The sequence below is a fragment of the Ptychodera flava genome, chromosome 10 (assembly GCF_041260155.1).
Source record: "Ptychodera flava strain L36383 chromosome 10, AS_Pfla_20210202, whole genome shotgun sequence".
NCBI classification, from domain to species: Eukaryota; Metazoa; Hemichordata; class Enteropneusta; family Ptychoderidae; genus Ptychodera; species Ptychodera flava.
The window spans coordinates 9,373,554-9,388,889 of NC_091937.1; the positions used below are offsets into that span (position 1 = coordinate 9,373,554).

The window sequence follows — 15,336 nt, forward strand, 5'->3', positions numbered from 1 at the left end:
ATGCATGTGTATAACAATTTACTTCCCACTGGAATTACTGCTGACAAACCTCATTCTTTATATTATTACAGTGCATTTTACATTGGTGCTGCGACTCGGCACATGAGACAGACACATGGCATGTACAAAACAAAGATTAGTATCATGCTACATTTCAAAGTCACCGACTCATTATTTATATTAATTACAGTTATACCACTCTCCGCCTCGTGCCCATTGTTCTAACCATGCTCTCTAATTTCATAACCGAATATTTTATTATATACCATCCGGCATTCTTTTGTTTAAAAAGTGTCCAATTTACAAGTTCTTTTGTTTAAAAGTGTCCGATTTACTAGTAAATTGGACAGTTCTTTTGTTAAAAACTGTCCGGTTTACTAGTAAATCGGACACTTTTAAACAAAAGAATTCGTAAAATGGACACTTTCTAAACAAAAGAAAGTCACGTGGCGACGAGTAAAAAAAACAAATGCGAGACATTATACCAGAAGAAATTTATTTCACCATTAAGTACAGAGTAAAGACACTTTAAAAGAATCACCGGACAGAATTAATTTTGCATGACTGTACATCTCAAAATCAATTATAGGTCACCGTGAAATAACGGTATTGATTGCAAATATCACTTCTGTGTTAAGGTTATTGTTATCACGATCATTCAAAGCTGCAATTTAAGATTTCAAAGTCAGTTATCAACAATGAATGTAGAGGTTTCAGTCGCCTTTGGTAAATTAAATCTAGCTACAGGCAAACACACACGCAGATACCACAGTCATTGTGATCTATATGTATTTTTTTTGTACTTGCAGTTTCTGTTGCGCCTTTCTCTGACGTGGCTGTGTAGCTTAAATTGGTCTTCCGATTGTGGCCGTTAGCACTGACGTGACAGGGGGACTTTTCTTTTCCATCTTTGGCTTTGGTAGTTGAAGTGCACCGGATAAAGCTTTCATTTGTACTTCATCCGCCATATCGATATACATAGAGCGACTCGGCAACCCTTACCAAAACATAGCGCTATTTTTAGTAGGTGATAGCGCTATTTTACAGAGGTGACAAATAGGTGACAGAGAGGTGAAAGTTTTGTGTATAGAGCTTTATTTCCAACTGAAACAATGGATATCTACTTGAAATCTACCTACACCTAGTACAAAACTACAAGCTAACAAGTAGGTCTATCATAGGCGTTAAGTAGTAATTTCAACGAAATATTTATGAGATGCAAATTAAGGCATTTAAATATCTACGAAAATCTACTGCACACCTACTACTTGCCTCACCTGGAAAAAAAGGATTTCAACCTACATGATACCTACAGAAATCTACTAGTCACCTACTGTGACACCTACCTTGTACAGACCTACGACAGACCTACTAACATGCCTATATAAATCTGCAACACACCTACTAAGATACAACTAGCACCTATAAGTGACCTATGATAGACCTATGTATGTGACCACAGTAACTACATTCTAAAAAGCACGGAAATGCACATTTTATCAAGTAACATATTACAATTTATGAATTATGAATTTTAGCAATCTTTCGTTCGAAAATTTCACAAGAAATTTATTTTTTTTATATATGTGATTGTGCTTAGACTCCAGTTAACTTAAATGCTTGGCTTGTTTCTGTGGAATAATATACGTCACTTGAACTTGACCATGGTATCATCCACAGACAAACATCGCACATCGCTCAGATTTACACATTTTCTAAGATTATACCGGTGATCATGTTCCACAAATTCGACGAATTTTCCAAAGCTTGTCAAATGCAGGATCACCTCTTTTATGTATTACTCTGTCTCTGTCAACAATGTGAACATGTCTCTCGGCATAGTAGCACTGAAGGCAAGCACTGGATCAAGTTGGCCAGAAATTCAAGCAAAAATATTTGGAAAAACATACATACATATCAACCAGACCCATCGTGGTGTTAGTCCGAAACAAACTTGAAAATATTCAATCAAAAATGTTCCGGGTTCTCGAGGCCATTTTGACTTAGAATCATTTTGCTTCGCCTCCATGCTGTTCAGTTAGTTCGCGTATCGTTCTATTCCCACATCCAACTCATTGTACCTCCATGGCTTCGGGTAACGATGTAGTTCAATATTACAACAGGTACCGTCATTCTCCGATTACGAACTTCCCGCCATGACCAAACATCAATGTTCTTATCGTCAAACCATCTCTCGTTTCAAATTCATGACTCCACTCACCCAAATCGTCGTCAGAATTACTGCAACTTGAAGTTGTTGAAGCATACGATGTTGGTCTTGAATCGATATCAGCGTTATTTCCGGGTTGATCATTGCTGCACCGTCTTTGTCAACTTTATTGTCAGACGATTCATGGCAATCACATAGTCGAACCAGAGGACTGAGAGTACATGTCATCCTCGATGTTTGGACTTGGTAAAACCATAAAATGAGTCACTGCTGCTACCACAAAAAATGTCAGCAATGCGATGTCCAACCTCCGTGCTATCGCTCAGATCGGCCAATTTTAAGATTTTGGTTGAAAACTCAGTGCAATACGGAACCAAAACAAGCGCAAAGGTCACATAAATATTCACCAGCCGACAAACTTTTAGGCGGGAAATCCCCTAAACAATGATCAATTGGGTGTACCCCTGTAGGCAGAATTCTTTATTCAAATAGGGTTTAAAGTTCAACTACGGCTTTTACGTTTGTTCTCCTGTGAGGGCGCCTCAATTTTCCTTTAGGTGTATGATAGGTCATGATAGTTCTATGTAGGTGTGCTTTACCTACACAAATCTATTTGTCACCTACAGTTGATCTAATACAGAAGTAGGTGTAAGATAGGTGTTATTAGGTACTAAGTAGATGCATAACAAGACTTATTCCTGAAGACCTACAAGTAAAATGACACCTATTTAACACCTCTTGAGATCTACCAAAAACTCCTAAGAACCTACAAAAATAGCGCTATATCTACTATAAATAGCGCTATCTTTTGGTAAGGGAATTGCGTGTATGCTGCTCAAAGTTTTTGACCCAAATGAGCCAAGCGTGACTCTAACGTCGATCTGCAAACACCTTTTCACTTCATTCAACCAACCAATCAATCAAACATAATTCATACAATTCAAATCAAACCAGGCGCTCAACCACGTCATCGCACTACAATATCATCGCACTACAAATCGTTCAACAAGGTGTCAAAACGCGTCAATGTTTTCCTGCCAAAGTTTCAACTTGCACTGCACTAAAATTACAAATAAAAACTTTCGGCGTGCAAACAAGGCTCTAAAACTCGGCAAATTCGTGGTATAACACGGTCAGCAAACTCGTAGTCGGCGGTTTACGGAATTTAACGGTACAGTTTGCCATAAAACTCCTCGGCCCGCCTCCTACTCGTCCGCTTACCTATAGTAAACCAGCATGTGGCAGCTGTTCTGTCTAGACTTAGAGATAAACAGTTGACTACACTTGATCTACAATGTAACTGTTTTTACAATCTCAGCTGAGAGTTGAAGACCTCAAGTAGTTTTCTCAGCTGAAACTAAACAAAAAAATACTGCCAATGGCACTTGGACATAATGACCGCCTAGTATTATTGGGATTTATCACTCACTGTGAATTAGACAGACCACGAAGTCAATGTGTAACATATAGCTGAAAGATTATTTTTTCACATTGCGATTTTAAGACCATTTTTGTGAGAAAAGGGACATGTATATGTATATGGAGAAAAAAGCAGAAGACATATTTGTAGATGGTTTGTTGAGTGACAATCATGTATGCATCTCTTGAAAAATTTTGGGGTTATAAGGTCTGGTGCCGAAGCACAAAACCCAAAAATTTTGGCCCCACAATGGTTCTCGGTGGTTTCTGTATCTTCAAAGCCTACTGAATCAGGATCTGCATGATGCCACCCTGGCACCCTTGGGCATTTTAATATATTCAAGATGGCCGCCAAGATGGCCGCCAAATATGTAAATGGTGATATCTCAGCTCTGTGAAATGTTATCAAAATAATTTTAGTGTCGTATGCCAGGTAAACAGGGCCAAGGAATTCATTTCTTACACTGCCGAACGTGTGAAACCCTTAATTTGCATAAAATCCAAGATGGCTGCCAAAATGACCTCAAAAAGAGGTAAAATGCCATATCTCAGCTCCATGAAGAGCTGTTGGAGTCATTACGGTCTCCTTTGCCAGGCAAACAGGGCTTAGGAGCTCATATCTTTCATTGCCTTATATGTACAACCCTTAATTTGCATAAAAATAATCCAAGATGGCTGCCAAGACGACCTCAAAAACAGTTAAAATGTCATATCTGAGCTCAATGACTAGCTGTTGGAGTCATTTTGCTCTCCTTTGCAAGGTATATTGGGTCAAGCAATTCATATCTTTCATTAGCTGACATGTGCAACCCTTAATTTGCATAAAATTTGCATAAAAATCCAAATATCTGTTTAAGTGTGTAACAAGTCATATCTCAATACACTATGCCACTGATTTTGGTGTCTTTCAGCATGTTTTACGGGACAAAGAATAGGTATATTTTGTTATATTTGCTGTAAAATCAACCATGATAATCTAAAATTGATATTTACAATCCAAGATGGCTGCTAAGCTGGTTTCCACAACAAATATCAATTTATATCTGAGCTGAAATTGCTTCCTACAGACTAATACATTAAGGGTTCAAGGCAGAAGGATAAGTGTCTTTCGTTATATAAAATGTAAAGTATTTCAGCAAAAATGCACAAATGAAAAGCAAAAATGACCACCCAGTATTAATTATGGCCACACAAATGGATGCCACAAAAACATTGAGTCGTATCTTAATCAACCAAGCAATCTTGAGACCTATTTTGTTGTGTTTGGTCAGGTTTTATTGGTCGCAGGTTTTTCATTACTTGTTTTCTGAGCTGGAAAAATCTTACTTCTAATGGAAGGATTTTTTCCCACATTGCCGCTATAATGGTTTCATAAAACATTACAACAAGATTTATCTAGCATCTTCGACACAAGGTTGTATGTGTTTTGGATCCATTTGAGAGGTCATTGAATTCACATTTTCATTCATATAAATTGTCAACCATCCATTTACATTAAATTATAATGAACTGTACCTTTCCATACAACGTGAAGGGTCATTTTATCATTTGTCAATCAACCACAATAAATGAGCTTCAGTTATACGAGGCGATTTGCTGAGCATGCTTTTGCACTTGCAGAAAAGTGATTTGTTTGGTCATTTCAGCAGGATCTTTAATATTGCTGCCCTTTAAATCTATGACCGCAAGTGGGTGTCGCAGAGTCATTCTATGAATACCTTTATCATTGCGGGTATGGTTTTCTGATTTGACAATGACGACCAGGTTTCATGTCATCCGTCAGACGTTGTACCCTAAGCTTTGCAAACGTCATGCTGCAAACAAGTGTCTAGTTTCTGCTAAAGTGTCATTCAGTAGGAATACCAACCTCTTGCATTTGGCACCAATTCAGAACACTTTGAGCGGTTTAATTGCATTACAAACACCAATGTTAGATTTAGTGAGGTGTGAGTTGCATCTTTGCCAATCATTAAGACCCATTTTGATGAGTATGGTCATGTTTTATTAGTCGCAGAATTTGAATCTCTTGTTATCTGACCTGAAAAAAACTTTCAAGAACATTGCAAACAGGGAGTTTATCTTTTAATGCTTATAATAGTGTCAAAATATTACATCATGTCTCTATCTACTAAGTAGCTTGCGAGACCAAGTTTTGCGTCTTTGGATACATTTTTAAGGGTCAATTGTATATAATACTGTTCAATGCAACTTATATATCAAAAGTGAAGTCAAAACATCATCGATACCCTAAAAGAGTTGCAAAACAGGCATGTAGCCTTAACTTATATTATCATTGCTCATCTTTGAGATTGATTCTTAATATTTTGCAGCATGCTAGGTATCGAGGAACTCACTTTTCCCATTACATGAACTGTTTACCTACCATTTATCAATTAAATGAAAATATGATCTCCGGAATAGCTGCCATATCATATAATATGTAATACTTCAGCTGACTGAGTATTTCATGAAATTGATTATGGTGGCATTTGGTGGCACGTTTATAATACTTATCTGTAACAATGTACCAAAATACTAATTTACAATTTTTCGACCAGAACTGTAAAATTCGGTAAGATTCTTGCACAAAATCATCCTTCATCGCTTTTGTTATTAGCAGGGCCATTAATATTGACAGTTGCTTGTTATACTATACTCGCAGAAAATACAGATGTCACAGCCAGTTGAGTTAAAGAGCATCTGTAACTTCCTGTGGAATATGAAGGGTCACCTGCATATCCATTAGGAATGAATGTATGCTCTTCTAGGGAGCTGGTTAGCCTTGACTAAAAGTTAAATGCAAAGTGATTTGGGATCTTGATCATAAAGTAGAATAAAGATTTTGCAAAATCAACAACAAAAGAGTATTAGATAAGAGATAAATATGAATATCTATATATGCGGATATTACATGTTCATCAATATTTTCCTTTTTACATTTTTTCTTGTCTACGTTTATATGTATGTGTGTGCCAGTTGTTATGCCCGTTATTTTTGCAGTTTTAGTGTGTTGCGGCTCCCATGACTAGCATGTAGGCCACTGCACCATAACAAGACACAGCATGGGCACCTAGCAGTTGTGGCTCTTTGTATGCATACATTTTGGTTGTTGGTATGTTTCTTATCATAGTCCAATAAAGCTGTCACAAGCCATCAAAACAGTACAGGTTAGTCTGCAATCCATCTATTGGAGAAGTGATGTGATAAGAAACACGTCAGCACTGTTATGTACTTTCGGTTTCATTCCGAGACACAAGGAAAATTGCACATGCTTATCAGTATAGACCTTTTTATGTCAGGTAGTGGATTTGGACTAGTGATGAAGGTTGCTTTCGGAGGAGCAAGGTGTCTATATGTTTAATTATAAAAACAACAACAATTCAATTAAAGATTGGATAATTGGACTGCAATTAAACTGTTAAAAGTGCTTTGGATGGGTGTCAAGCGCAAAACATTCATATTCTTGATGCCCCTATGGCAGAAACTATAAAATTGTTTGCAGCATGATGATTGCAAAGCTAAGGGTACAACTTTAGAGGGATAACATGAAAACCAAAAGCAATAAATGAAAACTCTGCGACCAATATTGTAATGTATTAGTCTCTAGGATGTAGTTTCAGCTAAGATATACCTTGATATTTGTTGTGGACAAAACAAAGTAGGTCTAAAGAATGCTTGGTTGGTTAAGATGCGACTCAATGTTTTTGTGGCATCCCTTTTTGTGCCAATAGTTGATATTGGGTGGTCATTTTGGCTTTCAATGAAATATTTTACATTTTATATAACGAAAGAAACTTATCCTTCTGCCTTGAACCCTTAATGTATTTGTCTCTAGGATGCAATTTCAGCTACGATATACCTTGATATTTGTTCTGGAAACCAGCTTTGCAGCCATCTTGGATTGTAAGTATCAATTTCAGATTTTCATGTTTGATTTTACAGCAAATATAACAAAAGATACCAATTCTTTGACCCCTAAAACTGCCGAAAGACACCAAAATCAGTGGCATACTGTATTGAGATATGACTTGTTACATACTGACATCTTGGATTTTTATGCAAATTAAGGGTTGCACATGACAGCTAATGAAACATATGAATTGCTTGACCCAATATACCTTGCAAAGGAGAGCAAAATGACTTCAACAGCTAGTCATTGAGCTCAGATATGACATTTTAACTGTTTTTGAGGTCGTCTTGGCAGCCATCTTGGATTATTTTTATGCAAATTAAGGGTTGTACATATAAGGCAATGAAAGATATGAGTTCCTTAGCCCCATTTGCCTGGCAAAGGAGACCACAATGACTCCAACAGCTTCTCATGGAGCTGAGATATGGCATTTTACCTGTTTTTGAGGTTATTTTGGCAGCCATCTTGGATTTTTATGCAAATTAAGGGTCGCACATGTTCGGCAATGAAAGAAATGAATTCCTTGGCCCTGTTTACCTAGCATACGACTCTAAAATTATTTTGATAACATTTCACAGAGCTGAGATATCACCATTTACATATTTGGCGGCCATCTTGGCGGCCATCTTGAATATATTAAAATGCCCAAGGGTGCCAGGGTGGCATCATGCAGATCCTGATTCAGTAGGCTTTGAAGATACAGAAACCACCGAGAACCATTGTGGGGCCGAAATTTTGGGTTCGACCAAAAATCAGGTTTCGGCACCAGACTATTATATGGTATAACAGTAGTGTAAGAATAATGAGGTTAGAATAAGTGTAGCAAAGCTAAGTTGCCAGTAATTAAGATAACAAAATTATACACAAAGCTAAGGAAATCTGAATGAAATAAATGTTGAAACCCGTACGAAAGATCAAAACTTGCTACATATTAGTACATATATGTTACAAATTTGATACACACTTTAATTGAACATGTGAAATATGCACCAAGTTTGTACTAGTTTGGTACACACTATGGGATTTTCACCATGGTAGTTGTGACATTTGTACCAAGCTTGTAGATAGTGTGAAATACAAATCAAGTTTGGTACAAACTTCAGATTTTTTTAGCTGTCCCACGTGGCACTGTTTTGTCACAGAATTGAAACAATGATCGAACTACGTACCCTGTGTTCATTGTACAAAATGACAAATTAATTCTTTTTTATTCAAAAAATTTTTAAATACTCTCGGTTGTTAAACACATATGAATTAGGTTACGCGTGGAATGCACAAATTTATAAAAACCATTGAGGTTAGCTACCTCCATATCAAACCATTGAAACATCATGAATGAAAAACATCAAAAGTAAACTATAAAGCTGCCATTTTTCAAACAATTTCCTTGGACATATTTTAAATGATAAGGATCCAAAAATGGTACTCGAATTCCATTTAAAGACTTTTTTGTTCCGTTCACTAGTCGTAACCACTGAAAGTACCTGTCATGTGTCCGCCAAAACACATTCACACTGTCATACCAGTACGCTCAGAGCAGGGAAAAGTCATTGCCACGGCTATAAATGATACTTGCATTATGACACATGTCCAAAGACCATGGATCCCAGCTGACGCCAAATGTCTTCATATGATTGATTTCAAGTGCATAAAAGTTGGTAAAAAGTAATATACTCTCCCATTTCTCGAGAAACTGACGTTTCAGATAAATGAGAGCATCGAGGTCACAGGTCACACAGCCTATTATGTATTTGAACTTCGACCTTACAAGATCACATGTCGTGAAGAGAGACACTTGATTGGCTAATTTGGCCAACACCAGCATTTGAATTCCACTGCACCATAGCAAGTCATGGATCATGCACTGCTTCAGCAGTCAAATTTACAACGTTTTTACCTGCCGTTTTGGGGAGAAATTGTAGACTATTTCTGTCATCGGACGATTAAGGGAACAAAGAAGAGATTTGGGAGTACAATTGTTGTTTGATGAAGGACACATTGCCTCCGTTCGACACCGAGAGTTTATGTAAGTTAAACACATTCAGTGGATCATGGATGTCCGTTATACACTCAAATGACCTTGGACAATTCCGCGGGATTTCAGTTAAGTTTCAAGCTAGAGTTTGCTGCTTTGACACTTTCCATGCCACAGAGGACCATTTCAAACCAACCACTGTTCATTGAGAACATCATGATGACAAGAAGTGAGACTGTCCCTATCGATCATTGCATTGGTTCTCATGATAGAAACTCCACTGCATGCTGTGCATTGGACAAATCGGACATGGCAGAGTTATTTTCGTCACAGTTGTCAGTATCTTACGGTGGAAGCAATATTTTGGACTCGGCAGAACTAATCTATCATCCAAGTGATGTGGAATGTGGTTGTGTTTAGTTGTTTGCTTTTTGAAGTTGGACTGAACACTAAGTGTCTGTTCAAATATCGCTGTTAAGTCAAGGTCATCCCATGAAGTTTTTTTTTTGTAGCTCTGGACAATGTTTTTCGATGATTTTGCGTTTTGATTTGAACATGTAATAATACAACATTAAGTTAAAACTCTTATGTTTTCCATGTACATTCAATCGGAAAGATATTTTGAAATGTTTAAAGTGAATTTTATTCGTCAACAAAAGTATACCGGGTATATGTCACAAAAATTACAAAATTTTTTGAATAAGTTTTTCATAGTTAACTATCTATGAGACTTTAATATTTTTTCACCACTCAGTTTCTATTTGGTACACATTAAAAAAATTGTGATCTGTATGATCTTCTTTAAAGAGACAGAATTTACTATTTTTCAATCTAAATTCCATTGTCAGGGAATGTTTTGAATTAGAGTGTACTGTACATATATGCCAAAAAGAATATAATTTACACCTCATTTTATGTATAAAGTACAAAGATTGTATGTTTATTATAGTAGAGATACTGTTTTATTCTGCAGTAATATATTGTGTTTTTAGTTAACAAAATTTATTGTGTGAGAAGTTTTTTCTTTTTACAGTGTAGTATAGTTGAATGTGTCGTAGGGTGAGTCCGTGTTGGATGTAGTAATGTCCTCTCAACTTTTTCATAGATGTTCAACCTAACATCTGGATACATGACTCTAAGGTGAATTTTAGAATCTGCTGCTCACAAGAGTGTACATTTATAAGCCAGTTTAGAAATTATCATTTGTATACAATACAATGGGGAGTAGCAGCACGATGATGTCATGTACCACATGTTGTGTGAGCATTACTTTGAAAAAGACGCTGTCAGGAATTACAATCATCGAAATCCCCTGAAATGTTACCAGGGCAACAGTAGGTCTGCTGTTGCTAAGGCAACAGATACCATGCCCATGATATTGAATTCCCCCCCCCCCAACATCTCCAAGCTTGGTGCACACTCAATACAAACAAAAACAAAATGACCTCTACATTCTCTGTACAAACTTGGTGCAATGTTCATCACACTCTCCACACATACTTGCTGCAAACTTAGCCTATGTTTGAATCAAAGTGTATATAACTGACTAGCAAGATTGGTGCTTGTTTGGATGTCAGAATTTGTATCAAGTTTGTAACAAATAAGGAATGCAAACTTGTGGCAAATTTTGATCTTTCGTAAGGGAAGTAGTGATTGAAGCTAAGATAGGAATAAACTGAATTACTGCTCAAAGGTTGGTAGAAGGCCACCATAGGAACTGGTCAATACCATGGTGGTGGAAACGTAAAGCCAATATTGCCTGCCACCCATATTACAAGAAGGTCTTTAAATATTAAAGTCAATTTAAGGGGGGCAAGATGATCAAGTAGGGCAGCAAAGTCACGGTCATCTTTTTAGTCGTCCGGGGGGACTTATAGATTGGGTCATGTCCGTGTGTCCGTGCATGCGTGCGTCCGTCCGTCCGTTCACGCAGATATCTCAGACATGCCCAGGTCAATTTCTTTCAAACTTTGCACAAGGATTACTCTACCCAATACAGATGCACGTCGATTTGTTTCACAATGCGATCAAATTTGGCCGTGTTAGAGGACTTTTTAGTTTACACCTCCATAGACTCCCATGTATAAGGCAGTTCTGCATAGAATCCCATGTATAAGGCCAAGTAAAATAAAAATTTAGTTTCTCATCGTATTTATATTGCAAAAGGATGCAGTGAGCCAGTTTTTAGCCCATGCACAGATGAAGTCCAGGGGGCTTATAGATTGGGTCATGTCCCTCCGTTCACGCAGATATCTCAGATATTTTGACAAAATATCACGTGACCTCGGTGACCTTTGACCTCAAATATACATATTTGTCCATAACTCAGTAACCACAAGTGCTACACCCTTCATATATGGTATGATGGGACACCTTATGACGCCACATATTGTACCTCATTAATTATGTACATATCTAATTTTGAGCGAGCCAATAGAGCTAGAGGTCTGATTTTTGGTATATAGGGAAAACTTAGCAATACAATTTTTTTGACAAAATGTCATGTGACCTCGGTTACCTTTGACCTCAAATATACATATTTGTCCATACTCAGTAACCACAAGTGCTACACCCTTCATATTTGGTATGATTGAAGACCTTATGACGCCACATACTGTACCTCATTAATTATGTGCATATCTAATTCTGAGCATGCCAATAGAGCTGGATGTCTGATTTTTGGTAAATAGGGATAACTATAGAATAGAAATTTTTTGACCAAATGTCATGTGACCTCTATGACCTTTAACCTAAATATACGTTTATGTCAATAAATAAGTAACCACAAGTGTTATGTCCTTTATATTTAGTAGGATGACCTTATGACAACACATGCTTTACCTCATTAATTATGCACATATCTAATTCTGGGCAAGCGAATAGAGCTAGAGGTCGATTTTTGGCATATAGGGATTAATTAGCAATACAATTTTTTTTTCAAAATGCCACGACCTCGATTACCTTTGACCTTGATTATACATATATATGCATAACTCAGTAACCACAAGTTCTATACCCTCCAATTTTGATAGGATATTAGACCTTAAAGGGACATTATTTGTATCTTTTGACCTCATATTGTTGCAAACAAGCAGTTGATAATGTTATTCTACTTACTGAAAGATGTCTAAAAAACGGTCGACCATAGACAACTTCCATCCCGTTTGCGTACAACGTATAGAAAAACCTTGAGTCTGAGGTTTATGGAGGGTACTGTTAACCTCAGAGTTGGCAGGTTGACCTGCGATCAGACCACACTGCTAACTGTTAAACTGCTATCTAGGCCGCTGTAAGCATCCGCGTGTAAAAAAAATAAACCACACGAAGTGACAGTCGAAAGCGCAGTATTGCAGTTTCGGGATTCCCTATTACCGATCCCGTTTGCTCAGTTACATTTTGACGGTCAGTTTTTCATGGAGATCTTGACGGCCAATCCTGCTCTTAGATACACCATTCTTTGCTGCTACAGAGCACATTTTAGAATGGGCATTTCAAATGCCTACCAGTCCGGGCTACCAGTACCAGCTGACGACGACAAGGCCTATAATTGTGGATCTTTTTCATCTCGTTTGTTCCTCCATATGCATATGTAGACTTGCCCAAAACCTTTGGGCATAGAAATGTGAAAACAGAGTAAAATGAAGGGATATTTAACTTCAGTAGACAGTCACGTTATTGTCGAGGTGATCGCGAAATTGAGCTAATTGTACTTTGGCGACTGACACGTACATTATGTACATTGTTGGGTGAAAGCTAACTCTGCGTGGCAGGGCTGTGCCAAATCGCTGCCAGCACCTCGGTTGCGGCGAGCAGTTCCTCCACCAAAACAACCCATTTTTAATCCAACCTTGCATTGAGTTTCATTTTCAAGCACACCCACGTCGCCTGGTATACGATTAGCCCTGCGTACAGGTCTGTGTGTTCCCGGCGTTATACAGCAAGGAGGCCGTACGCAGAGCTTTAGGTACACGATTAGACTTGGTTCAAGTCGGTGAATTTAAAAAAATAAAATCATTTATACCGGTAGTAGTTTCTCTTGTGTTTCTCCTATTTCGTACAAACCTATCCGGAATTTGGCAGCTCACGCCAGGTTTTCCAAGCGATTGAATGCGTCACGTTGAGTCTGCGCAGTAGTGAGTTAGCTGTATAGCATTCACTCCACTCATCGCGTTCACCCTACTCATCGCATCCACTCACGCGCGCGTTTCACATGAAAGCAGAATACAAATCATTGCGTTCACTCCACTCAAACATTCACAAATCACAGACTTGAACCAAGTCTAGTACACGATGTGCTCGGCTGCGCTTCTGAACTTACGTAAAGCCCACTTTTGGGAGTGGGTCAGAGGCACAGAGGCCGTAAGGGAAAGGGTCTAGGCAACTGTCATTGCGATGTACTCACTTTTGGTTCGAAATGCGCTTCAACTGATACAAATAATTACACGATGCACAGAGAATAACAACATTCAAACAGATCGTGTGTGTCGAGAGGTGACTCCAATCGCGAGCAGTACAGTGACAGTACTCGCCCGGCGCGTTGTCACAATGTCACCGATGCTACACACCGTGCCATGCAGTGTTCAGTCCGAGTGCAAAGTTTCCAGGTTCAACAAGTGATCATGTCGTGTTTGTAAAACGAACCAGCGTAATGGCAAGAAAATGCCCTTAAAATCTTAAAAGTTGACGAAGATTTGCTAACGATCAAATGCACAGAAATGCATTACTGATACCTGTTTCACTATCACCACAGCAATCTGACATCGTTTTAGTTTTACCATTGACCCAATTGCGTCGACTCTATGGTTTTATTTGTTTCACAGTCCGTGTCATCGATACTAAAATCAAACTTACAAGCAAATGCCCTGCTTAGTTTCACTATTTGACAGTAGTTTGTGATACGTGCATTTGTTTATGCGCCGTGTGCTCCTCGATATCTGTTGTGCTGAAGTTAGTGTGCAGGTCACAGGCCTTTCACGTTCCAGCTGTACTTTGATGGTTGACGTATGCGTAGTAATATTGGTCATGTGCAGGGGTTCAATCATGGCGGTTGGTTCAAATCGCACGGACGCCCTTACCAACATTGAACCTTGCCGTAAAGAGCAAGAAGGTGGTTTTACATATCCTTGAAGCCGTCCATAGTCACAATTTAGGTCTCCTATTGATTTGACCGGGGATTTCAGTCATCGACAAAATGAAAAAAAGTCAAAAGATACAAATAATGTCCCTTTAAGATGTCACATCTTGTACCTCATTTATTATGCACATATGTATTTCTTGGCTGGCCAATACATCTAGAGGTCTGATCTTTTTTCCTGATTTAGAACCATAACTTAGACATGCCTCATGTGTTTCAAATTGGGACAACGACATAGACCTATGTGCCCACAGATCTCAACATATACACTCCAGTGGTACTTCTTAATGACCACATTTCCCTGCCCCATCAACACAAATCTCCTATTATTAGTGGGGACTATGTCATTGTCAATGACTTGTTGTCTAATACCTCGTGTAAGTTCATGAACTTTACATAAATCTTGCTACAGATTTGTTGCTAATGGGCAATAACTGTGTTTCAGATCATTTGAGCGCAATCCATCTATGACAGGTTAATTGTAATATAGCTTCTATATAAAGGAGAGTTCTCAGATAATTTTTTGTTCCCTGTAATTTCCTGTGAGAACACACAGACAGATACTCAGGACAGATGTGCTGGTGCTAGCTTGATGACTAAAATAAAACTTATAACTTCATTGTCTAACAGTAAAGACTGTAACATGTAACGTCCTGAATACTTAATCTCTGGAAAATGAATGTCAAAGTCTGTACCGGTATATTGACTCAAGGATGTTTTGATTGAAG

General features: G+C 38.0%; 1 protein-coding gene across 1 annotated transcript in view; it reads left to right on the forward strand.

The window, feature by feature from the left end:
* LOC139141929 (probable serine/threonine-protein kinase qkgA) overlaps nucleotides 1–15,336 on the forward strand; it is a 34,943-nt gene that overhangs the window by 13,505 nt on the left and 6,102 nt on the right. The gene's annotated exons all lie outside the window — the stretch shown is intronic.